This window comes from Mus caroli, chromosome 11 (assembly GCF_900094665.2).
Source record: "Mus caroli chromosome 11, CAROLI_EIJ_v1.1, whole genome shotgun sequence".
Lineage (NCBI taxonomy): Eukaryota > Metazoa > Chordata > Mammalia > Rodentia > Muridae > Mus > Mus caroli.
In genome coordinates this window covers 69,641,229-69,666,467 of record NC_034580.1, presented here as the reverse complement: position 1 = coordinate 69,666,467, position 25,239 = coordinate 69,641,229, and the positions used below count along the sequence as shown (strand labels likewise).

The window sequence follows — 25,239 nt, the reverse complement described above, 5'->3', positions numbered from 1 at the left end:
CTGGAACTCACTTTGTAGACCATGCTGGCTTCGAACTCAGAAATCCACCTGCCTCTGCCTCCCAAGTGCTGGGATTAAAGGCGTGCGCCACCACAGCCCCGCCTTTATGATCTTTCTATCTCAGCCTCTCAAGCCAACCTTGCTTTGGTTTTGCTGGTAGAGCAGGCTTGTCCAACCATACTGGGTTTGACTTTTCCTTTTCCTTTGGTTTGGTTGCCACAGAATATAAAAATATGGCTCCTATTATGTTTTATTGGGAAGTAATATAAATTTAGTAGGAGGTTTTGGCTTTTGCCTGTTAAAAAGGGTTCAGTGTTTCCTCATGTGTGTATGCTTATGGGTGTGTGTGCAAGTGAGAGGTAGGGACTGAATCCTTGACCTTATAATCCTAGGCAAGTACTGAAGTACATCTCCAACTTTGCTTTTAAATGTTTAAACTTATTTATTATTGCTGTTTGTGTGTGTGTATGATGGGGGGCAGTTCCTGGGGTGGATGGAGGACCACTTTATAGAGTTGTTTTGCTTACTCCATCTTTACATCTGTTTTGGAATGTGAATGCAGAGACAATCGCCTATACCCACTGCCCAATCTCAAAGGCTAAGGCTACAAGTTAAAATCAAAGTGTTTCCAGGTGGTGGTGGTACTTGCCTATAATTCCAGCACTTGGGAGGCAGAGGTAGTCTAGTCTATAGAGCCTGTTCAGGACCCTTAAAGCTACACAGAGAAACCCTGTCTCAAAAACCAACAAAAGAAACCACCACTACCACCACCAACAATAATAACAAAATCAATACAAATTCATTAAGGTGAATGTTTAGGGGAAATATATTTATCAAAGCAAAATCTCCAGCCCAGTTTTTGATCAATTTCTATTAGTAGAGTTACTCTTTCCAATCTTTTTCTATTTTTGTTTCAGTAACTTTTTGTCCTGTTTTGCTTTAGGATTTTCGTTTGCTTGCTTTCCTTTGTTTTTGTTTCAGAGACAAGATCTCAGATAGTCCCGGGTGGTCTCCGACTCTGGCTGTAGTGAGGATGACTTTNTTTTTTTTTTTTTTTTTTTTTAATCTTTACATATGAGCTTCATGACTTATTTATTTATTTATTTATTTATTATATGTAAGTACACTGTAGCTGTCTTCAGACACTCCAGAAGAGGGCGCCAGATCTCGTTACGGATGGTTGTGAGCCACCATGTGGTTGCTGGGATTTGAACTCTGGACCTTCGGAAGAGCAGTCGGGTGCTCTTACCCACTGAGCCATCTCACCAGCCCGTGAGGATGACTTTGAACTGATCCTCCATTTCTTGAGTACTGGGATGACAGGCCTGTGTCATCATGCTTGATCCACAGGTCCTGGGATATTGAACATAGTCCTTTGCACAAGCTGGGTAAGCACTTTTTATCAACCTCTCTCTAATAAAAAGTTTTATTCACCTACCAGGGGTAATTTTACTATCTTTAAACATTTTTTTTTTCAGCCGGGCATAGTGGCGCATGCCTTTAATCCCAGTACTTGGGAGGCAGATGGATTTCTGAGTTTGAGGCCAGCCTGGTCTACAGAGTGAGTTCCAGAACAGCCTGGGCTATACAGAGAAACCCTGTCTCCAAAAACCAAAACAAAAAAACAAAACAAAACAAAAAAACAGCAAAAGATTAACTCAAGGGCTGGAGAGATGGCTCAGCGGATAAGAGCACTGACTGCTCTTCGGAAGGTCCTGAGTTCAATTCCCAGCAGCCACATGGTGGCTCATAACCATCCGTAACGAAATCTGGCACCCTCTTCTGGAGTGTCTGAAGACAGCTACAGTGCATTTATAATAAATAAATCTTTAAAAAAAATTAACTTAAAACAGGGACTGGGGTGCAGCTAGGACTACAGACACATGATACGAATCGAGTCCAACTGTACTAATTTTTGTTTTGTTTCTTGAGTTAAGGTCTCTCTGCATGGCCCTGACTGTTTTGGAAATCACTGTGTAGACCAGGCTGGACTTGAACTCACAGAGATTCACCTGCCTCTGCCTCATGAGTGCTGGGATTGAAGGCATGTCCTATCATGCCCGGCCAAACTATATGTATTTTTAAATATGCCCACGAAAGAAGATAGTCATCAGTTTTCGAATATTCCAGGGTAGTTCTGCCATACAGGACTGCTTCATTGCACTGCTTGTTCTGCTTATCCACGGTTTCTGATCACTCCAGGCCTTCAGTAGGGCAAAGAACAAAGGGCAATTTCAATTTTCCTTGAGGAATTATTATTAACCTTTTAGGTGTTATAATGGTAGGCTGTTTTTCATTAATTTTCATTAGTTTGTTTTGTTTTGTTTTTTTCGAGGCAGGGTTTCTCTGTCTGTCCTGACTGTCCTGACTGTCGTGGAACTCGCTCTACAGACCAAGTTGGTCTCAAACACACAGAGATCCACCTGTCTCTGCCTCCCAAGTACTGGGATTAAAGATGTGCACCACCACTGCCTGGCTTGTTTTATTTATTTTTTAATCTATGTATTTTTTTTTAAAGTGACAACAGGTGTGATGATAAATATCTTAAATTTCAGCACTCAGGAGTCTGAGGTAGGAGGATTGTGTGAGTTCAGGGCTAGCTTTGAGTTATGTAGAGCACTCTTATCCTAGATAAATAAACAAATAGGCTGCTTTTTGTCTTAAAACGACACACTAAATTACTAGTACACAAACTAATATATTTAACCTGTGTAAAATAACGTGGAGAGGAATGTGTGCAAACCCAGATGACACAAAATCTGCTATGACTCTGTAATTTGTTTGTTTGTTTTGTTTTGTTTTTCGAGACAGGGTTTCTCTGTATAGCCCTGGCTGTCCTGGAACTCACTTTGTAGACAAGGCTAGCCAGAAATCTGCCTGCCTCTGCCTCCCAAGTGCTAGGATTAAACGCGTGTGTGCCACCACTGCTTTTAACTGTGGAGCCAACTCTCCAACCCTCAACAGGAGATTTAAAATTTTCTTAAAATCAAAAGGGTGGGTCAAAATGAGCATGTTCTTTATTCTGTTTCTTTGTTTGCTGTTTTGAAACAGGGTCTCCTGAAGCCTAGGGTGCCCTTTAAGTCGTAATTCTCCTGCTTCTACCTCCTGAGGGCTTCTGTTCTGTTGGCAAGTACTGCTTGAGGCTGGGGATTCCAGCATTCCAGACAAGCATTTTTATCAACTAAACTACACCCCCACCCCAGCTCCTCCTTTGCCATTTTCAGAAATGGATTTCATTTTAATTATTTTAAAGTGTGAAATGCTTTATGAGCTTGTGTGTCATCATTGCACAGGGGCTGTGTGCATCTTTTCTATGTCCTTTCAATTGTCCTATATGTGTTGCCGAAATGAGTACCAAAATCTATTTAAAAACCACCTCTAGGCCGGGCGTGGTGGCGCACGCCTTTAATCCCAGCACTTGGGAGGCAGAGGCAGGTGGATTTCTGAGTTCGAGGCCAGCCTGGTCTACAAAGTGAGTGCCAGGACAGCCAAGGCTACACAGAGAAACCCTGTCTCAAAAAACAAAAAACAAAAAAATAAATTAAAAAAAAAAATAAAAACCACCTCTTTCACAAAGACTTCTTTAAGTTCTCCAAATAAGAGCTAACCTGGGCTGGAGAGATGGTTTAGTGGTTAAGAGCACTGGCTGCTCTTCCAGAGGTCCTGAGTTCAAATCCCAGCAACCACATGTTAGCTCTCAACCATCTGTAATGGTATGCCCTCTTCTGGTGTGTCTGAAGAGAGCAAGAGTGTACTCATATATATAAATAAATCTTTTAAAAAATAACCCTTTATCCACTAAGTACACAGAAACAGGCATGAAGACAAAGACCCTGTGCTCGGTCTCTTCAGTGACATCCTATTGGACAGCATACATCTTTTTGTGTTGTTTATATTAGTACTTTAACTTTTCTTTATTATCATTGTCACATGTCAGTGTGGACATGAGTGTGCCACGGAGTGTGCATGTAGGTCATAGGACAACTTGTTGAATTCAGTTTTCTCATCTTATCAGTGGATCTGGATGATAGAACTCATGTTGTCTCTCTCATCAAATGCTTCTACCTGCTGACCCATTTCCCCCACCCATAGGTTTTTTTTTTCCTATGTATATTTCATGTCTATTTAAAGTATTTGGATTATAAAGGTTCCCTCTGGCTCCTCCTTGTTCCACTAAGCTGAGAGTTTGACTCTGTGGATTCCCTTTCATTTGCTTTTATGTGCTCGCAATGTTCGTGACACATCCGGATGTCACGATGCTGAGAAGAATGACTGGTCTCGTTGGATCTGCCCACACTGACACATCTATGCCTTGTGGAATTTCAAGTACCCAAGTTAATGAGTGGAACTCTCCTAGAGTCAGTGCCTGGTCAGTTGGGTCATGGTTCTCTTCTGAATGGACTTTAACTTATATAACTTGCATTTCCCCAAGCTTCCTTCTTACCATTTGTTAGTTTATTTCTCTATTATTTTCACACATGACATTGGACATTTTCCTGTAAACTACAGAGGCCAGTTGAACTTTCAAAAAAATTGTTGGTTTTTTTTTTTTTTGATGAGTGATTTTTCTTTTGCGTGTTCATGTTCATATGTGGGAGTTTGCTTGCACATGTGTGTGGTGGTTGATACCCACTTGGCTTTTACCAGCATGTGGGGCATCAAACTCAGGTCCTGATGTTTGAGGAGCAAGCACTTTACCTACAGAACAATCTCCTTGGCTCCTTAGAACAAAGTTTTAACATTCTTACCCTTTGTAAACAATTTTTCCTTTGGCCATACTTATAGAAGACATTTTGTTCTCTCCCCAGTAGCAATATTTTTGGATTGTTTCTTCCAGTCAGCTTATTTGCAGAATTGTTTTAAGTAACACTAATTTTGCTGCAGCAATTGAAACAAATTTGAAAATGTCTACTGGAAAAATAAAGATTTGTAATTCAAATGAATGGAGGGATTGTTAGATTGTTCTTAGAAAAAAAAATGAAATGTTTATTTTTTCCACAAGAAAATATAAACACTATTCAAAACATCCATTAGTAAATGTTTCCTGAGGAGACCTAGGTTCTACATAAGGACTTATGAACTATGATTGATGGCACAGATGTCTTAATTCTCCATTTTCAGTAGACAAGTATTTGTCAAAGTGGATATACAGTGTTAGCAACTAACTGAAAACGCACAGAACTGTAACACAGTTGCTTCATGTCAATTTAAGCATATGATCTGTTCAGAAAAATTACAATCCAGGGAGAAAAATGTTATATCTTCCCCCAAAGGAGACTTACTGCTTTTTTGAAGGATTGCTACATAAATAAAATCTTTACTTATTTTAGTACATAATTGTACAATCTAGGTCTTATATTTTTCTATACATAAAACATGTGATCTCAGGGCTTATTCGAGTTAAGGCTACCTACTTGTATTAAATTGGTGTTTATCAATGTGCTTCCAAGCAATTTTGTTGCCTTTTAGAGCATTCGTTAAAAAAAAAAAAAAAAAAAAAAAAAAAAAAAANTGCCTTTAATTCCAGCACTCAGGAGGCAGAGGCAGGCGGATTTCTGAGTTCGAGGCCAGCCTGGTCTACAAAGTGAGTTCCAGGACAGCCAAGGCTTTAGAGAGAAACCCTGTCTCGAAAAGCCAAAAAAAACCCAAAAAAACCAAACCAAAACAAAAAACAAACCAAACCAAACCAAAAAAACCCTAAAGAACTGATTCACTCATCTGATTAAATATTAAACAAGATACCAGGCAATATTGAATATTTCAAAAGATAAAAAATGAGAGGTGGGTGAATTCTTAGAATCAGGGACACTTTAATATATTGAATGTTTCTTGGCTGCTTTTGGATATAAGTGATAGGATCAGGCCTCTGTCTCATGCTGTCCATAGTTTTGACTACAGAATCCAAATACTGATTATTTGATTTAGTTTCTTGTGTTGATGAAGGAAAAAAAAAAAAGAACTAATCCCTTCAGGCCATTGGATTACATTTTTTAAAAAAATTTCTAGGGATAAAGATAAGCCATCCCAACACAAAGAGACTGGCTTTGGTTCTAGACAGTAACGGTTACATGAGTTATGAATCAAACCTCATGCATTAACCCATGCAACATCTAGTCTCACAAAAGCCTCACAGATAAATCAATTCTATAATTTTTTTTCTTTCTCTCAGCAAGTACTCTACTACTGAGCTGTGTCTTCACCCTTTTAAAAATGATACATTTAAAAACATTTGAGTTTTCCAGGTAGCCCTTAAACTTGTGATCCTTATTCTTCAGCCATTCCATGCTGGAATAAGGGATGTGTGCTTCCACCCAAGGTTTGCTCAATTAGTATTTATTCTTGGAGACAGGGTTTCTCTATGCAGTTGTCTGTCCTGGAATTCACTGGGTAGAGAAGGCTCTTGAACTTGGAAAGATCCACCTGTCTCTGCCTCCAAAGTGCTGACATTAAAACACCATGTCCATCTTTAAGTCATTATTTTAAGATAGGGTCTTACTATATACACCATGCTGGCTTCAAACATGTGGCAAGCCTCCTGCCTCCGTCTCCTCAGTGTTAGCATTACAGATATTTACCCTAGCTTGTTTATTACCATCATCATTGTTTCTTGTTTTTTATAAAAAGGATGCTCCTGAGGCTTGCAGAGAACTTCTGGGCTCTTGCTGGTCTCCTGCCTCCTGAGTAGCTTGGGCTACGTGCCATGTGCCACTTTGTTTGGCTACTAGGTTTATTTTATACTGATACTGAGGCCAAAAAGATATGATAATTTAGTCAAGGTCACATTCCCAGTGGTGACACCAGGATTCATACTGGAGACATTAACTCTGCAGCTTCCCAAGCGCTTTTTACAGTATTTACCTTCATCGAGGGAAGTTATAGAATCAGTTACGCCTCAGTGCTGGAAAACACAAGTGGATAATGAAGTAATCTCATTCAATACTTAAATATCCTATATTGAATTATTCAGAGCCCCAAACCTTCCCTTTCAAAAATCAAGTGTCTCTTTGTGGAAAAAATTGACATCAAATCCCCCCAGACTTGTCATCAATATATAATTCATAATATAGTAAAACACAGACATGTTTTGTAGAGAATAAAGTTCCAGGTCTTTCTGTGGATTTCAGTTTCCAGAATCTCTGATGAATACAAGTGACTAAGGAAAAGAATAGCTGAATCACATCTACAGGCGATTCCTTCCAATTAAAAATCTGTACCAGAAAGGAACACAAGGCAGTCCATCTGCCTTTTAACCTCAACAGCTCTTCTGTCCAAGCCCACCAATTTACTTTGGTCCTTTGGGGTGGGTAGGTAGGTGGGGGATGGGGAATAATCCCACAGGCTAAGGCAGAAAGGAAGCATCCTGGCTTGGCTCCTGCTCTAGTCAGCAGGGGCCGAGATGCCTTTGCACCGGGTACCCGCGGTCCGCCGGGACAGCGCAGTGACCGCTGAAGCAGAGCTAGAGTCGTGATGGACGCCAGCCTTTAGGCAGTCTAGAGAAAAAGGGGTGCTTCCCAAGGGATCAGGGGGCAGAAGCGAGAAAAGCCGCGGACCGTGCGCAAGCTCGCCCGTCGGCTCGGGGTACAGACGCCAGCTCACCCTGCGGAAGGGCGCGCGGCCCAGGCCCAGGCCCAGGCCCAGGCCCAGGCCCGGCCCGCGCATGCGCCGAGGGCCCTCCGCTCCCCTCCCTCTTCCTGGCGGGTCTGGGGCGGCGGCGGCGCGGTGACGTCAGGGCGTTGGGGCAGCTCCTGTGACAGACGGAGCTGGAGCGGCGGGGCGGCGGCGGAGTCCGGCGGCCGAGATAGCGAGTGAGGGAGCGAAGGAGCAGCGAGCCGAGAGTCCAGGGAGCGAGGAGGAGCCGGAGGGGAGCGCTCAGGCGCGAGCGAGAGGACGAGCGAACGCTGGGCTAGGGCTCGAGCCCCGGAACGGCCGAGGAGCCCGCCCGCGGCCCTCCCCTCCCCCTCCCCGGGACCGGGCCCAGCGCGCCATCCTCCCCCTCCCTCCCTCCCTCCCTCCTTCCTCCCTTCCCTCTCCCTCCCCCTCCCCCGCTGGTGGATGGGAGTGAAGGACGGAAGAGGCCCTGCGGAGGCGGTGGTGCAGCGCTCCGGTAAGGCGGCGACGCTCTGTGCCCTCCCCTCTGTCTCTTCCATCGCGCTCGGGCGGCTGCGGGCCGGGCCGGCGGCCTGACGATGTGGCTGCGCCGGTCCCCTCCCTCCCATTCTCCCCTCCCCCTGCCGCCGCTGCCTCCTCCTTCTTCTTCTCCTCTCCTCGCTCTCAAAATGGCGGCCGCGACGGCCGTTGAGTGAGAGGCACCGAGGAGGGGGCCCTGGCCTGGGAGGGTGCTTGCCCTGGCTCCGGTTCCTCCGACCCTGGCAGCGGGCTACTCGGGCTGCTGAGGCTTCAAGCCGTGGCCTCTCGGGCGGCATCGCCCTCCTGCCGCCGTGACTTAGCAAGAAAAGTATTCTTGGGTGGGAAGGGCGTGGATAGCAGGTCGCTCTCTGATCTCGGGGAAAGGGCTCAGCCCTCCTGGGCCGCGGAAGCGAACCCGCAGTCCCCACCCCTCCGCGGCTGGCGACTCGCCGCCGGGGCTCCAGCAGCTACCAGGCCTTCCAGGCGTCGGGTTCTCCGCCTGTCCTTAGGTTGAGGGTGGACCCGGGGAGGATGGCCCGCCGCGCAGGCCCTCGGCCCCCCGGTGCGGTGGTGGTCCAGCCTCTGCATTCAGTAAAGATCTGCAGCATCCACCCACCGAATCGGGCAGGATTTTCCTTTTCGCTACTGACTCCTCGCACGGGAGTTGTCTTTTGACGCTGCTAACACTGAGCTCCCAGGTTCTCGATCATTCCCTTCATCCCATCTCTCCACTCCATTAGGAAACGCTGTGACTATTTACCCTCTCTAGCCTCCCAGGTGAGAAAATGTTTTTTGAGACGGTGGGCTTATTTTGTCTGCCAAGAGGAAAGAATTTCATAGTCTTGAGATAGGAGAAAGCAAGGTGCCTGGCTTTATTAACCTGCCTGTTTTTTCCAGTGACTTAGCAAGAAACTCCTTGGGAGGAGCGCAGGAAATTTTCTGTTGAGGTTGGGTTTGGGTGTAATTCCTATCAGTATTTTTGGCTAAGAAATTGTGCCTTTGAAGAGTACCAGATTTGTGGTCTCATTCTCAATGGGCGATGTCATGTCAAGGATACCCCCACCCCCTAAGAGACAATTGGGAGAAAATAAAATTACTGCTTTTCTTACCTTTAATTTCAAACACACCCTCCTAAAGATTTACAACCTTTAAAAGATCCAGTAACAGAAAGGTCATTTTAGCAATTCTCTTTTTGTTGGGTTGGCTTGTTTTGTGTGAAATTTCTTTTCTGGGGGTGGGATGGTGGAGACTTTGTTTGGGCCTCATACCAGTAATATTGTCTTCTCTCTTCATTTTGCCACAGCAGTGTTTGCTGTATTTCCCCCTGCAGTAGAGCTTCATTGCTGCAGGATTCAATCCCTTAATTAGGAATATTCTTAGTTGGGTATGCTAGTAATACTATGCTGAATTTACATTAAAAGCTTTAACTTTAAAATTTGATTTGGTATTAAGGCTTTAGCAAGCTTTTATTTCTAATGTGTCTTTCAGGACATAGTTGTGCAAATAATTGGCAGTTACAAATTGTGTTTTTTTTTTTTTATTAACACAGAATATGTATTTAGAGTAATTTACTCTTTCACGGTCTATTTAAAAGATCATTGTTTGATTTCAGAGGGAAGGATTTTCTGTAGTATATTTAAAGCTGTTATATATAATTTTAAGAGTCAGAAAGGAAACCAGTTTTTTCACAAAATATTTGTGCATATGTTGGTTTTGACAGAGCATACCCTGTTTTGGTACATCCTCCCACCCCCTTAAAAATAGGCTAATATTTGTGGCTGCTGTAAGCAGCCATTGAGCCGAGAGGACTGGGTGGAGTAAGGGTGCGCCAGCAAAGCTGTGAAATGCTCAGTTGCCCTTTCACTGGGTTTTTTCTCATCCTTAATGATTGTAAGGTTATTCAGTATTAATTGTAGGGACAATTAAGGCATTTCTCTATAGTGGATCTTAGAATCTCAGAATCTCAGTTTTTCTACCTTTTTTTTTTTTTTTTTTNTTAAAGAAGGGCATTGAGTAATTGGAATAAAGGCAGTATCCTTGCTCTGAAACAAGTACTTATTGTCCATGTGTGTGCATGTATTAAAAAAACTCCACATATATGCTCTGGATAATGTTTTTTTAATTATTCTAGCCAAATGGGTGTTAAATTAACGAATGCTAGGGATATTTGGCAACAAAAAGCATGGTGTAGTGAAAAAAAATCAAGTTAAGAATACTAATTTTCACTAAAATAGTTTTTTTTTTCTCTTGATGAACATCAAAGATGAGAAAATAGACAGTGGTTATTTTGTATTAAGAGCTCTTTAAATAGACCTTTTCTCTTGTGTTGCTTCTTGCATAGGACCTTTTCTGTGATAAAGAGCATAGCCCACTTTAGTTTCTTCTTGTAAAGAATTGTAAATATGACAATGTAATTCTGATGAACTTTATGAGTGTTGTAACTTTGTATTTACATTTTTTGCTAATTTTCATGTAGTTAGGAAGTAGAAAGGCTATTATGGTGATGGATGAGAACATTACTATATTGTGTCTCAAATATCTTTAGCCCTACTCTTCCTAGTTAAGAGTGGTGAGCCTCCACCCCAAGCTCACGGCCACCCAGGAGCTTACTGATAATTTGATGGAGAGTACAAATGTGCTTTCATTCCTGGTGAATCTTACTTAATTTGATGGAATCAGTTTTAAAAATCAATTTTTTTTTTTTTTTTTTTGGAGACACGGTTTNTCTGTGTACCCCTGGCTGTCCTGGAACTCACTTTAGACCAGACTGGCCTCGAACTCAGAAATTCGCCTGCCTCTGCCCCCCCAAGTGCTGGGATTAAAGGCATGCGCCCACAATTCTATATTTTTAAAAGTTTAATGAAGTCTGTTTGAATTTCTTTTTTTTTTCACTTGTTCATTTTTATGTGTTTATGTGCATCAATTTACAAGGATTACAGCTTTCCTGTCACCATGTAGGTCCTGTGGATTGGACTCTAGTCAGATTTAGTGGCACACATCTTTATCCACTGAGTGGTTTCACCACTTCTTTCTCTTGCTCCTTTGAGATGATGTCTTACTGTTATGTATAGCCCAGGCTGTCCTTGAATTTGCTGTGGAGCTAGTCCTGACCTTGAGCTCTTGATAGTTACAGACACTCTTGACTGGCTTAGCTCTCACTCCTATGTATCCTAAGCAGGCCTCTAACTGCCTTTTTTCTACCTTAGAAGCCGCCTGAGCTCTGCAAAGCAGGTGTGTGTCAACATACCACACTTTTAGTAGTGTTTGGTATGTTTTTAAGCTCTGTTATATACATAACTTTCTGGATAAAATATCCATATTATGAAGGGATTTGTTTCTGGGAATGAAACTCAGTATCTTATAATTGTTGGTTTTCTAGTTTAGAGCATCCACGTTACACGTCTGTTTTAAGAAAAGGAAAGTGGGACTGGTGAGATGGTTTAGTTACCACTTGCTGCTAAGCTTGTCAGTATGAGTTTGATCCCCAGTGTCCACACGGTGGACAGATCCAAGCCCCACAATTTGTCCTCTGACTGACACATACACATAATGGTGAAAAGGGAAAGTAAACGTTGCTGGCTCTTAGATTATATACAAAGCTATCTGGATATCTGGATGTGCATGGGTATAAATGACTTAATGCTTGTATTTTAAGTATCTGAAAAAGGGACCTTTTTGTTCATATATGGTTCATATTATTATTCACAATTGTCATCTCAGTAAGTGAACTATAGTAATTGTAGACCATGTCATTACTAAGGTAGCACTTTCTAGTTTGATTACATGAGTGTGTGTGGCTAGTTGTAAGTGTGAGTACAAGTGCACATATTGCGTCCTCTGAAGCCAGGTGGTTGTGATCTGCTCAGAACTAAACTCTGGTCCTCTGTGAGAACAGTAAATGCTCTTAACCACTGGACTCTCCCTCCAGACTAATATTATTTTACATTACTTATATTTGTGTGTGTGTGTGTTCTTTGTGTGGAGGAGGTCAGAGTACAAATTTAGGGGGGTACTCTTTCCACTCTTGAGTCTCAAAGTTCAAACTCAGGTTGGACAGGCTTGCAAGCAAGCACCTTTACTTTCTGAGCCATATTGCCCATTTTAAACAAGCCCCTTCTAGTACCCAGGAGGCAGAGGTGGATCTCTGTGAGGTCCAGGCCAACCTGCCTCAAACAAAGAAACAAAAACATGCCTTTCCCTTGCACCCCCCCAAAACAAAACCAAAAACTAAGTAAAAATAAAAAACAAGCCCAAAGCAAAATACAATACAAATCGAATGTTCAGTTCTAAGGCTGTGATATAAGGTTTTTTTGTTTGTTTGTTTGTTTTGGTTTTTTGCCCCAAAACTTAAAAAGTTAGCTTGCATACTTAGTTGGTTGTATGGCTGCACTAGCTTGTGGTCCTACGAAGAGACTGGGGTGGGGTGCTGGGGATAGATCTCAGGCTTGCCTCTTGGGCATTATCCATCACTGAACTAGCCCTGGACAGAATTTTTAATTGCTTCTAATAGAAGTCTGTTATAAAAGTATTTTATAATGACTGGTAGCCTACTTTTATAGACTTTAGAAGGAATCATTTGAAGTGAAAATTCTTTGTTACTGTTTTTTGTCTTGTGCAATATAATCAATACTTTTTTGGTTGATAAGTGTATTTAAAATAAAACTAAGCCATGTGGTAGCATAAGCTTTTGATCCCAAGAGTTGGGAAGCAGAGGCAGGTGGATTTTGAGGCCAGCCTGTTCTACAGCCAGGGTTACACAGAAAACCTGACTTGAAAAACCTGGGTGTGTTGATTTGGGGGTATTGATCTTTGTTTTTTTTTTGTTTTGTTTTTTGAGACATGGATTCTCTGTGTAGCCTTGTCTGTCTGTCCTGGAACTCACTATGTAGCTCAGTCTGGCTCTGAATCTCGACTCCTGAGCACTTGATTCAAGGCATAAGCCACTGCTACCATCATTAGGCTTGATTTTTTTTTTTTTTTTTAACAATGAAAAACTGAAGAGAAAAGCAAATTTACTTATATTTTGAAGATGCTTAGCTGTAGAATGAGTCCTAGTTTTAAAAGCCATTTTGGGAAATGTGTATGTCTTTTCTTTGTTCTGGTATGGGGGTCTCACATAGGCTAGGTTTTGAATTCTATATAACTTAGCTGTCCTTTAACTTCTTATCTTGCAACCTCAAAAAAAGAAAAAAGGCATTTCAAGAAAAAAGATGCTATTACAACATATTGTGTAAACATGATTAACTTCACTGACGTCTTCTTGGATTGTTTCAACAAGGTTACTGGTTTGGTATGATAATTTGTACGTTGCACGGTCACTTAAATAGAACTTTTAACTTCTATTAATTTTTGTCATTGGCACAAGAGGTAGTTTGTGGGTTTTTTTTTTTAAGATTTATTTATTATACATAAGTACACTGTAGCTGTCTTCAGACACACCAGAAGAGGGCATCAGATCTCATTATAGATGGTTGTGAGCCACCATGTGGTTGCTGGGATTTGAACTCAGGACCTCCAAAGAGCAGTCAGTGCTCTTAACCACTGAGCCATCTCTCCAGCCCAAGAGTTAGTTAGTTTTTAATTGCTACCCACGCTTTATACTCGCTGGGAACAGTCATCATAAGTACTTATTATTTTGGTTGCTTCTTTTTAAAAATTGGTGACTGTTAAAACAGGACTAATCTGTCAGGGATTCTCTAGACAATCTCTCAATAGTATTTATTTATTTTTTGAGACAAGGTTTCTCTGTATCCCTGGCTGTTTTGGAACTCACTCTGTAGACTAGGCTGGCCTTGAACTCAGAAATCTGCCTGCCTCTGCCTCCCAAGTGCTGGGATTAAAGAAAGGCATGAGCCACCACTCTCAGGCTCTCAATATTATCATTTAGCTGCGTCAAACATTATCTAGTTTGTCGCTACTGAATTTGGTAGCAATTTCTACTTTTCTTTCTCTTTTAAGTAGATGGGTATTTTCATCTATGAGAGAACTAAAATTCTACAAATTTCTTCTCCTGAAGTCACTTGGGAAGTAGTAGCTGGAGTGCCACCTGGGTGTTGGCTTACATGGTCAAATAGTTCTTTTCTATAGTGATTAACTCCTTTGGGAAAAAAAAAAATTTACAAATACTTAGTTTTCACATGTTTATACCACAAAGCACAAATATTAAGGGTCTATGATCAAAACAACTACAGAGCAGCTGTTTAAGAGGTGAACATTTTTATATTTGAAAATTCTCACAGGCTCTCCCTTAAATAATTAAACAATTTACATTTTATTTATTTAGTTGCGGGTGTGGGAACACATACCACATTCTGAGTTGGAAAAGTCAGAGGACAACTTTCGAGATTCTATTCTCTTTAAAATCATTTGGGTCCCAGAGATTAAACTCGGGTACTCAAAACTTGTTAGTAGACAGCTTTGCCAGCCCTTAAATGTTTTGTTTGTTTGTTTATTCTCTTTGAAACCAGTCCTGGCTCGGGTATAATTTGAAATGTTTTCATTTCGGATGGGATGTTGCACTAGCTTTCACTGAGCAAGCTCAGATGTCAGTGTTTTGCTTTTTTACTTTTTTAAAAATAAGCCTTGAAGAAAACTAAGTTCTGGAGGCTGGCAAATCAAGCATCAAGGTGCCAGGATCTGGTGAGACATCTTTTTGTTTTGTTTTCAAGACAAGGTCTCTCTATGGAAGGCGTGGGACACACTCCTGCCCAGCTCAGACCTTGCGGCATCATCACTTTGCCAGTGCAGCATATGATGAGAATGAGATCAAGTGTGTAAACTTGTTTCTCTGCTTTCTTTTCTTTAACCTTTTTTATCTTAATTTTGAAAATGGTGACTGTAGCATTCATTTATTGCCTGTATTGTTTAATTTGGCATTTGTTACCTTTGTTCTTGCATTGGATATTTTGCCGGTATAAGGCTTTAGGCATTTGAGTAGGGGTTGTCAGATAATATCTAACATTGCCTTTTAAAAATTTTATTTATTTATTTTATGTATATGAGTACACTGTAGCTGTACAGATGGTTGTGAGCCTACATGTGGTTGTTGGGAATTGAATTTAGGACCTACCTCTGCTCCCTCTGGTCGGTTCCAGCTAGCTCTGGCACAAAGATTTATTTATTATTATATCTAAGTACACTGTGGCTATCTTCAGACACATCAGAAGAGGGCATCAGATCTCATTACAGGTGGTTGTGAGCCACCATGTGGTTGCTGGAATTTGAACTCAGGACCTTTGGAAGAGCAGTCAAGTGCTCTTACCCACTGAGCCATTTCTCCAGCCCCTAACATTGCTTTAAAAATACTATTTTAGTGGGCAGTGGTAGTATATGCCTTTAATTCCAGCACTGGGAGGCAGGCCAATCTCATTTGTAGGCCAGCTTGGTCTACAGAGCAAGTTCCAGGAAGCCAGGGTTACACAGAGAAAGAAAGCCTGTCTCAAAAAAAACAATAAAAATTATTTTAATACTTTACACTTGATTGAATTCAGACTTATGTGAAATGTGATAAAAAAAGACTAGGAGTGTGACTCAGTAGCAGAGCAGGGTCATAGGCACAACCTGGCTCCATAGGTAAGTGTAAGGGAGAGAGAGGCCTAACGTTCTTTGTAAATAGAACAAAAATCTCTAGAGGTAAGGTATGAGAGTCAGGTGGGGCTAGTTCTTCTATAGAAGGTTAGTGTCTCAAAGAACAGGATCACATACTTTTACAGAATGCATTAACTAGATAAATTAAGGATGCATTTTGTTAATTTGCTCTTACATTGACAAGAATTGGCAGTTAAATCCTACTAGGAAATTTTTTGACAGTTTGCTGAAAATATTGAAACTTGGGGGAAATTTAAAAATTAAAAATATTTTTAAGTGTTGGCTTAAAACCTAGGGCTTTATATATGTGCTTTTAACACTGAGCTGTACTCCCCAGGCCAAATATTTTAACTTTTGAAGTATTGTAAAAAGTCTTATGTTTGGAGTCATCAAGGTGGCTCAGCTACTAAAGGCATTAGTGACCTGAAAACCTAGTGACCTGAGTTGGATCCCCAGAACCCATATACAAGGATAGAATCATTCCACACTGTTTTCTGTAGGTGCACCAAGGCATAATATATATGGTCCCACATACACACATCATTCTTTTTCTTTTTTTTTTTTTGGTTTTTTGAGACAGGGTTTCTCTGTATAGCTCTGGCTGTCCTGGAACTCACTTTGTAGAGCAGGCTGGCCTCCAACTCAGAAATCCACCTGCCTCTGCCTCCCTTACCTTACTATACAATTTAGCCATATATAGTTCTTAATGGATTTTTTTTTACAGGTTTGTTTGCTTTTTTACTTTTTTGAAGTAGGATCTTGTGGTTTTATTGGGGGGTGGGTTGACAGGGTCTCACTATGTATGTGGTATGTGTCTTTGCCTGGCCTGGAACTTGGAGAGATCCATCAGCTGCCTGAGTCCTGGGATTAAAATCATGCTACCTTGTAATGTGGTCTAGTTTAAGCCTGCAACTTCTTCACTAAAGTAATCCTTTTGCCTCAGCCTCCTAAGATTAGAATTACAATATGTATCATTATATCTGCCCCCAAAGAAGATTGAAGTACTTCAGTTAAATTAATAAAAAAGTATTTTGACTAATTAGAAACTGAATATTTGTTTTTTATACCAATGTGTTAAAGATCCCTCAAAAGTCAAAGAGAGGTAGGATTCCTTCAATTGGAGTTACAGGCAGTATTTTGAAAAGACTCTTTTAAGTAATTGGAGCAGACACTGGGGAAGAGCATCTTGGTAGAAACAACAATATGTTGGTACAAGAGCATGGAAACTTTTTACATGTATACTGGTAGAGTTTGGGAGGGGAGAATGTGGGTTATGAGGATGGAAAATTATATGAGCTAAACTGATATAATTTGTATGTTCTGTATAGCTAGTAGGTAATTTAGAAGTCATTAAACAAGTTCTAGCAAAGGCAAGCATTCTGATCAATTGTGTATCACATATTTTATATGGGTGGCAACAAAGATGATAGATCGCAGTGTGAAGGTCACAGTTTTTCAGAAAAGAATGAAAAGAATGATTACTGTTTGAACTATGGCAATGAAGATTATTGACTGGAGAACGAGTGAAGTAGAATTGTGAATACTAAGTGCAGTGGGAATAGGAAAGTATAGATAGTAGCTTGAGTGAGAAAATGGAATTGAGAAACAACTTACCGAATAAGAGTTGAATAGGGGCTGGTGAGATGGCTCAGTGGGTAAGAGCACCCGACTGCTCTTCCGAAAGTCCAGAGTTCAGATCCCAGCAACCACATGGTGGCTCACAACCATCCGTAATGAGATCTGACTCCCTCTTCTGGTGCATCTGAAGACAGTTACAGTGTACTTAGATATAGTGAATAAATAAATCTTAAAAAAAAAAAAAGAGTTGAATAGGATAGTAAATAAAGCTGTTAGATAAATTTTCTTTCTCTTCTTTTTTTTTATTGGATATTTTCTTTATTTACATTTTAAATGTTATCCCCTTTCCCAGTCCCCCCTGAAACCCCTATCCCATCCACCCTCTCTCCTTGATAATTCTCTCTCTTTTTTTTTTTTTTTTTTGAGAAAGGGTTTCTTTGTGTAGCCTTGGCTGTCCTGGAACTCACTGGCTGGCCTTGAACTCAGAAATCCGCCTGCCTCTGCCTCCAGAGTGCTGGGATTAAAGGCGTGCTCCGCCACGCCCGGCCTCCTTGATAATTCTTAAACCACAGTTCTTAAGTCCTTCCTCCCTAGCTTTCTTTTTTTTTTTTAAATTTTATTTTATGTATGTGGGTGCTTTGCCTGAATTTGTATGTGTGTACCATGTTTGTGCTTGTTACTGGAGGAGTCCAGAAGAGGGTATTGGATCTTCTGGAACTGGAGTTAAGAAAATTTGTGGCTTGCTAGAGATCAAACAGGTTCTCTGGAAGACCAGGAAGTGCTTTTAACTACTGAGCTATGTCTCCCCAGTTTGTGAATGACTAATCTGATTCAAAAAGATCAGATTGATTGTATTTTTCCTGGCAATTTAGAAATCCAGGCTGTACAGAACTGCCACTGACCTATGCCTCTAGGCACCAAAGTGATTGTCTTAGTCAGGGTTTGTATTCCTGCACAAAACATCATAACCAAGAAGCAAGTTGGGGAGGAAAGGGTTTATTCAGCTTGTATATACCTCCATATTGCCCTGCACAAAACATCATAACCAAGAAGCAAGTTGGGGAGGAAAGGGTTTTATTCAGCTTGTATATACCTCCATATTGCTGTTCATTGCCAAAGGAAGTCAGGACAGGAACTCACACAGGGCAGGAACTTTGAGGTGGAAGCTGAGGCCATGGAGGGGTGATACTTACTGGATTGCTTCCCCTGGCTTGCTCAGCTTGCTTTCTTATAGAACCTACCAGCCCAGGGATGGCATCACCCACAATGGGTCCTCCTTCCTTTGATTGCTAATTGAGAGACTGGATCTTACAGCTGGATCTCATGGAGGCATTTTCTCAAGGGATGTTTCTCTGTGATAACTCCAGCTTGTGTCAAGTTGTCACACAAAACCAGCCAGTATGATGATATTTAAACTTTTGTTGCTTGACTCCAAAATTCTATTCATTAAGACATCAGAAATATAGAACTGGTCAGAAATGGTGGTGTTTGTAATCCCAGTTTCTACAGAAGCTGACCTATCACAAACAAGGTCAGGGCCAGCCTGGGCAACACATTCAGGACCTTGTTTTATAAACCAAACCAAAATAAGCAACACAAAATATGGGACTAAATTCTGCCTGTAATGGACCTGTGTACAGTCATAAGTATTCTTGAAATTTTAAGTTTTATTTTTATTTACCTTTTTTGCTTTGTTTGGGTTTTTTTGTTTGTTTTGAAACAGGGTCTTTCTACATAGCCCTGGATTTACTGGAACTCACTATGTAAACCTGTAGATCAGGTTGGCTTTGAATTTAGACATCTGCCTGTCTCTGCCTCCTGAATGCTGGGATTTAAAATATGCACTACAATGCTTATCTAAGTTTTATTTTTAAATTATGTGTCTGTGTTTGGATTTATACATGTGAATGCAGGTGTCCACAGAGGCCAGAGTAGGCATCCAGTCCTCTGGAACTGAAAGACAGGTGCTGTGAACTCTATGGTATGGTTGTTAGGAATCAACTTTGGGTCCTCTGGCAGAACAGGTAGTGGTCTTAACCTGCTCTATTGCTAGCATCATTTTGTTTTTTAATTATATAATACATTATGTATACAGAAAAAAATTACGTAACAAAATGCCTATGTAACTACTATTAAAGCTTTAAAAGAATAAAGTATTACAGTTGCAATTGTATATATCCCTTTTGTACCTATTCTCAATCCTGTCTTGTTTCTTCCTAGCTACATGCCTCCTGTTTGTATATATTCCTTTTTTGTTTCTTTGAGACAGGATCTCACTTTATAACCCTGCCTGTCCTGGAAATCTCTTTGTAGACTAGGTTGGCCTCAGACTCAAAAATCTGCATGCTTCTGACTCCTGAGTGCTAGAATTAAAGGTATGTGCTACCTACCACACCTGGCTATATATGCCTTAAAACAAAATAAAACAAAAACCCAAAGCAAAAGTAAGTGTGTGTGTAATATTTACAGAAAAACTTACTTCTAGTTGTTTCTTTCCTTTTACCTGTGAGTCCTGAGATTAGGGATAAGGTGGTCAAGATTGGTGATGAGCTTCTTTCACCTGCTGAGCCATCTCTCTTGTCCTGGTTTTTTATATTAAGTGCACATCAGGAAACAATGTGAGTGATACTTCACCTAGTAGAGTGTGTGTGTGTGTTGTTGTTGTTGTTGTTTTCTTTTTTAAATATATTGTATGTAAATACAATGTAGCTTTCTTCAGACACACCAGAAGAGGGAATCAGGTCTTGTTATGGATGGTTGTGAGCCACCATGTGGTTGTTGGGATTTGAACTCAGGACCTCCAGAAGAGCAGTCGGTGCTCTTTACCACTGAGCCATTGTTCCAGCCTGAGTATTTTAAAGATAGAAACAGTTAACAGTCGTTTTCTGAGAACTAACATTGCACTGTTTAGAATGCTGGTGTGAATATGGGTAAAGTATTTGCAGATGAGATTGTTTTTGCATGCAGAATTTATCCTTAGGTTAATTAAAATGTTTTTCTCTTAGTAATTTTTATGATTTGGATTTAAATATAGAATGATTAAAATTGTTAGCATCAATTTTAGATCACAAATCCCTGAACTTTCTCCTTTCCCCCCCTCATTTCCTTGACCTTGAAAACCTGAGTTTATTCATTTACTTAGCTAGAGGTTACATGCTAACCACTTTCAAGTCAGACTAAGTTTTGCAGGAAATAATAAAAAGAAAATGATGTGTTCCTGTGCTACTCTGTGCACCGGTGGGCCACCTGGCTCCAGCAGGGCGTTCTCATCTCAGCATACTCTGGCCCAGGGCTCCCAAGACGTCTCTACCTGACTCAGTACTTTCCCTTGGCGGGTCATTGTCATGCCAGCCCCATGCAATCATCGCCCACCTCGGGGTTAGATATCACAATACCCAGTAACCTGGTAAAATCAAAACTCTTGAAGCTTATAATTAACCAGTCACACACACACACACACGCACACACACATATATATAAAACAATAAGTTCTCAATTCACAAGATGCCCACCCAATAATTTCAGGGCCAATTGATAATGATACAAGCTGCCCACCTACATTAGACAATTTACTCCTATTATTTTATCCCAATGTGAAATTATATGTACCTGTGGCTATTTAAAGCCATGCTGAATCTGAATCATCCTGTTTGTTGTCCTCCATCTTGCTTCCTCTTTTCTCTTCCAAGTCAGCTCGCTCTGTCCCTGCAACTCTTAGCTCCACCTCCCTTTTCCCTGTCCAATCACAGGCCTCCTGCTTCAGTAGTATTTAAATTAATTGGACAGGGAAAATCCTGCTACAACTAAGTTTGTAAATATATTTCTTTTGGCCTTGTATAACTAAAAAGGTTTTAGGGGCTGGATAGATGGCTTTGTGGTTAAGAGCACCGATAGCTCTTCCAGAGGTCCTGAGTTCAACTTCCAGCAACCACATGGTGGCTCACAACCGATGCTCTCTTCTGATTTGTCTGAAGAGAGTAAAAGTGTACTCATGTACATAAAATAAATAAATCTAGGGGGGTGGGAAAAAAACAACCCTGAGTTTAAAAAAAAAAAACAAAAGGGCTGGAGAGATGGCTCAGAGGTTAAGAGTACTGACTGCTCTTCCAGAGGTCTTGAATTCAATTCCCAGCAACCACATGGTGGCTCACAACCATCTATAATGGGATCCAATGCCCTCTTCTGGTGTGTCTGAAAACAGCTATAGTGTAGTGTATTCACATATAAAATAAATAAATTTTTTTTTAAAGATTTATTTATTTATTATATGTAAGTACACTGTAGCTGTCTTCAGACACTCCAGAAGAGGGCGCCAGATCTCGTTACGGATGGTTGTGAGCCACCATGTGGTTGCTGGGATTTTGAACTCTGGACCTTCGGAAGAGCAGTCGGGTGCTCTTACCCACTGAGCCATCTCACCAGCCCTAAATAAATTTTTAAAAGAAGTTTTTAACCTATATTTATATTTGTACGGTCTCCTTTCAGATCAACCTGAACACCATGTGAACATAGCTCAGCTGTTAATCCTAGCAGTAAGGATAAGGAGAGATATCTAGGTTCAGGGTCTACACAGTAAGACCCTGTCTCAATAATAATAATAATAATAACAACAACAATAACAATAATGGCTTAATGGGTAAGAACACTGGCTGATCCTCAGTTGAACTTGGGTTCAATTCCGAGCACCCACATGGCAGTTTACAATGACAGTTAACTCCTGTTCCAGTGGATCCAACACCTTCACACAGAGACAAGACATGCACGTAGGCAAACTACCAATGTACATAAAATAAAAGTAAATTATTAAAAAAAAAAAACTAAAAAAAAAGTTTATAACTTGTGTTGTTCTCTATAGAAATTAGTTTATGATTCATACCTTTTTTGTGTCCAGATTATTGAGGACTACCCCACAGTGCAGTGAATGATTATTAACAAGACCTAAAACTATATAAATCATGGAGTTCTGTGCACAATGCCAGATAGTGTTTTATACCCTCAGATTCTAGAAAGACTTTAAGCAGAATTTAAAATTGGTATAATCCTATTCACTGTGTACCCCTGACTAGCTTGGAACTTGATACTAGACCAGGCTGGCCTTGAATCTGCAGAGATCAATGGCCTCTGCCTCTCGAGTGCTGGGATTGATTAAACGTGTGCCATCCTGCTTGGTACAGAGTATAAGAGAAACTCAGAAAAACTGCTAGAAATAAATTGCTTTGACAGAATACAGTTCCTACAAACCAGGACTCAGATTTCAGCGTAAAATAAATGTTGGGAAAATTTTTTGTTGTTGTTTTGGTGATTTGTTTTGCTGTGTAGCCCAGTTCAAACTTTGATCTCAGCCTCCAAGAGCTGGGGTGTGTTCTACTGCACCTTCTTAGTGTTATGGGTTTTACTAATTCCTGTAATAAATACAGCTTTGCCTTTTTCTCAAACACAATTCACCTTTATTTAGAAGTATTTATTTGTTTTCTTTGACCGTATGAGAGTTAACATGTCTTTGTCACTTCTGACCTTCTGGAATTTATTAGAGTACAGATAAACAGCCTTTCCAGCTGTTTGCTATCTTTAGCCTTTATAGTAAGGCTGTATTTCCTAACTACTCAAAATTTGCACTTAATTTTTTCCACATTATTTCCTTTTCCAAAACCTGCCTCAAAGAATTGTCAGCCAATTCCATCTCTTTTTAAAATCTTTTAGTTTATAATGCTGACGTAGTCAGTTAGAACAACAGTTCTGTCAGTATTTTTACCCTGCCTTCCTATCCCTAGCCTTCTAGCTTTTAACTGTATTGTGTGTCTCTTTAGTGGATTGTATTTTGTTAAGCTTTATGTTACAGTATAGAGCCTATCAAGACATAATCAATAAATCCATTAGCTCACATCTTCAGTTATTTGTTAAGTTTCTTAAGGGCAGACACTACTAACATTTTTTTTTAAATTGTGTGGTTTTTGCATGTACATTTGCTTGTGTGCCCTAGCTCCTGTGTGGAGGTCAGAGAACAGTTTTCAGGAGTTGGATTTCCCCTTCCACTCTGTGGGATGCGTGGCATGCACATCATTAGGTTTGATGGTGAGCAAGCACCTTTACCTGCAGAGCCATCTTGCTAGCTCCATTTCTAAGTTATTTGTACAAATGGAGACAAACATTAGTGTGGATAATAGTTAGAAACCAGTTGAGGAATACTACTTTTATAACTTCTGAGCAGTTGCTGTGAGATCAGCCTATAGGATCAAGATCATACCCTAGAGAAAACATCTTGGGGCTGGGGACATATTTCAGTGGGTAGTGTGCTTGTTGTGGCATAACCATAACAACTTGAGTTTGTATCCTCAACATTTACATAAGACGTGTCTCTCTCTCTCTCTCTCTCTCTCTCTCTCTCTCTCTCTCTCTNGGGGGGGGGGAGGGAGAAAGAGAAAGTCTTGCTATATGTCACACCACTCCTGTCCTTGTCCTTATTTTTCTATTTCAATCGTCATCTGATTCATTTGATAAAAAAACAAACCAAAGTTCACAGTTATGTGTAAATCTCTCTCTCTCTCTCTCTCTCTCTCTCTCTCTCTCTCTCTCTCTCTGTGGGGGGGGGAGAGGAAGGGGGAGAGAGATATGGTGATGATGATGATGTAGGGTGTGTCTAAACCCAGCTCTTGGGGTGAGGCAAAGAGAAATGCCCATTCTGGGAGCTCACTGGCCAGACAGTAGCTAATTGGTAAATTCTTGGGGCCAAGAGAGACCTTACTTAAAAATACAAAAAAAATATATAAGGTAGAAAGTGATAGAGGAAAGACACCTAATGTCAGCCCCAGCCTCTTGCAGTAACATACAGAAAAAGAGAATACTATCTTCAAAACCAAGAACAAATACCAGACTGTTTAAAGGCCCTTCCTACTCCACTGATATAAACACCCTTCAACTCAGTGCCCCTCCTTTCTACTCCCTTAGGTTCTCTCCCTCTCAACTGGTTACTTGTCCAACCTCTTGACCTATGGTTCACTTCGTTTAATTCTGTTTACAGAACCATTTTGGATTAATGGTGTCTTCCAGGGCTGAGCCACACAAGGGTTTTCTAGTTCACAATCTTGTGTTTTACAGTGTGATCAAATATCCTGCAGCATTGTAGTTAAAAAGACATGGTGTTGGGGATGGGGGTGCCAGCAGAGGCAGGCTGATCTCTGAGTTTTTGAGGCTAGCCTAGTCTACAGAGTGAGTTCCAGGACGGCCAGGGCTACACGGAGAAACCCTATCTTGAATAAAACAAAAGATAAGGTACACCAGTTGTGTGTGTGTCTGTCTGTCTGTGCACGTGTCTGTGCTTATGTCAGAGTCTATGTTAATCTGTGTGTGTGTTTACTTGTAGAGGACCCAAAAGATGGCATGGCATCAGATCCCCTGGAGCTAGTGGTACAGGCACTTAAGAGCTGGCTAGCATGGGTGCTGGGCAATACAATTGAGTTTTCTGGAAGAGCAGGATGCATTCTTAACCTCTGGGCCATCTCCACAGCCCCTTACATGGATATTTTTTTATTGTTCATGACTAAGCTTTTTTCTCTTCTGTTTTGAGGTTAAAGGCAGGATCTTATATATTCTAGGCTGGCCTCAAACTTGCTCTGTAGCTAAGGATGACTGCTTTCTACCTCTTGGATGCTGGGCTAACACATTCACCAACAATAACCTATTTGGGTTTAATTTTTTTAAAAAATCATAATTATAGACCATTCTAGTTGAGTTTGTCTTAGTATCTCTTGAAAATATTAGAAGAACCCAGAACAGCAATGTACATGCTAAAGGTAATAAAAAGTTGAAGTATTAGTTTTGAGGCAGCTGGTCGATTTTTTTTTTTTTTTTTTTCTTTTCCTTTCTGTAGGATTTTTACAATCACTGTATTGCTCTGGTACATGCTAATGCCAGTCTTTAAGAAAGAATAAAGGTTTGTTCGGAGTGGTG

General features: G+C 40.7%; 1 protein-coding gene and 1 non-coding gene across 3 annotated transcripts in view; one reads left to right on the top strand and one right to left on the bottom strand.

Annotated features, from left to right (window-relative positions):
- Positions 1 to 3,248: 3,248 nt before the first annotated feature.
- LOC115032621 lies at positions 3,249 to 3,355 on the bottom strand. The gene has a single exon (XR_003838259.1). It is a non-coding gene; the product is annotated as a U6 spliceosomal RNA (small nuclear RNA).
- A 4,368-nt stretch (positions 3,356 to 7,723) lies between these two features.
- Positions 7,724 to 25,239, top strand: part of Pafah1b1 (platelet activating factor acetylhydrolase 1b regulatory subunit 1) — a 53,253-nt gene continuing 35,737 nt past the window's right edge. The window contains exon 1 of one of the 2 annotated variants that reach the window (XM_021175674.2): positions 7,724 to 8,104. The gene's annotated coding sequence lies outside the window, so the exon portion shown is untranslated. Of the gene's footprint in view, positions 8,105 to 8,249; positions 8,905 to 25,239 lie in introns of those variants that run through there. The other variant, XM_021175675.2, reaches the window with a different exon arrangement.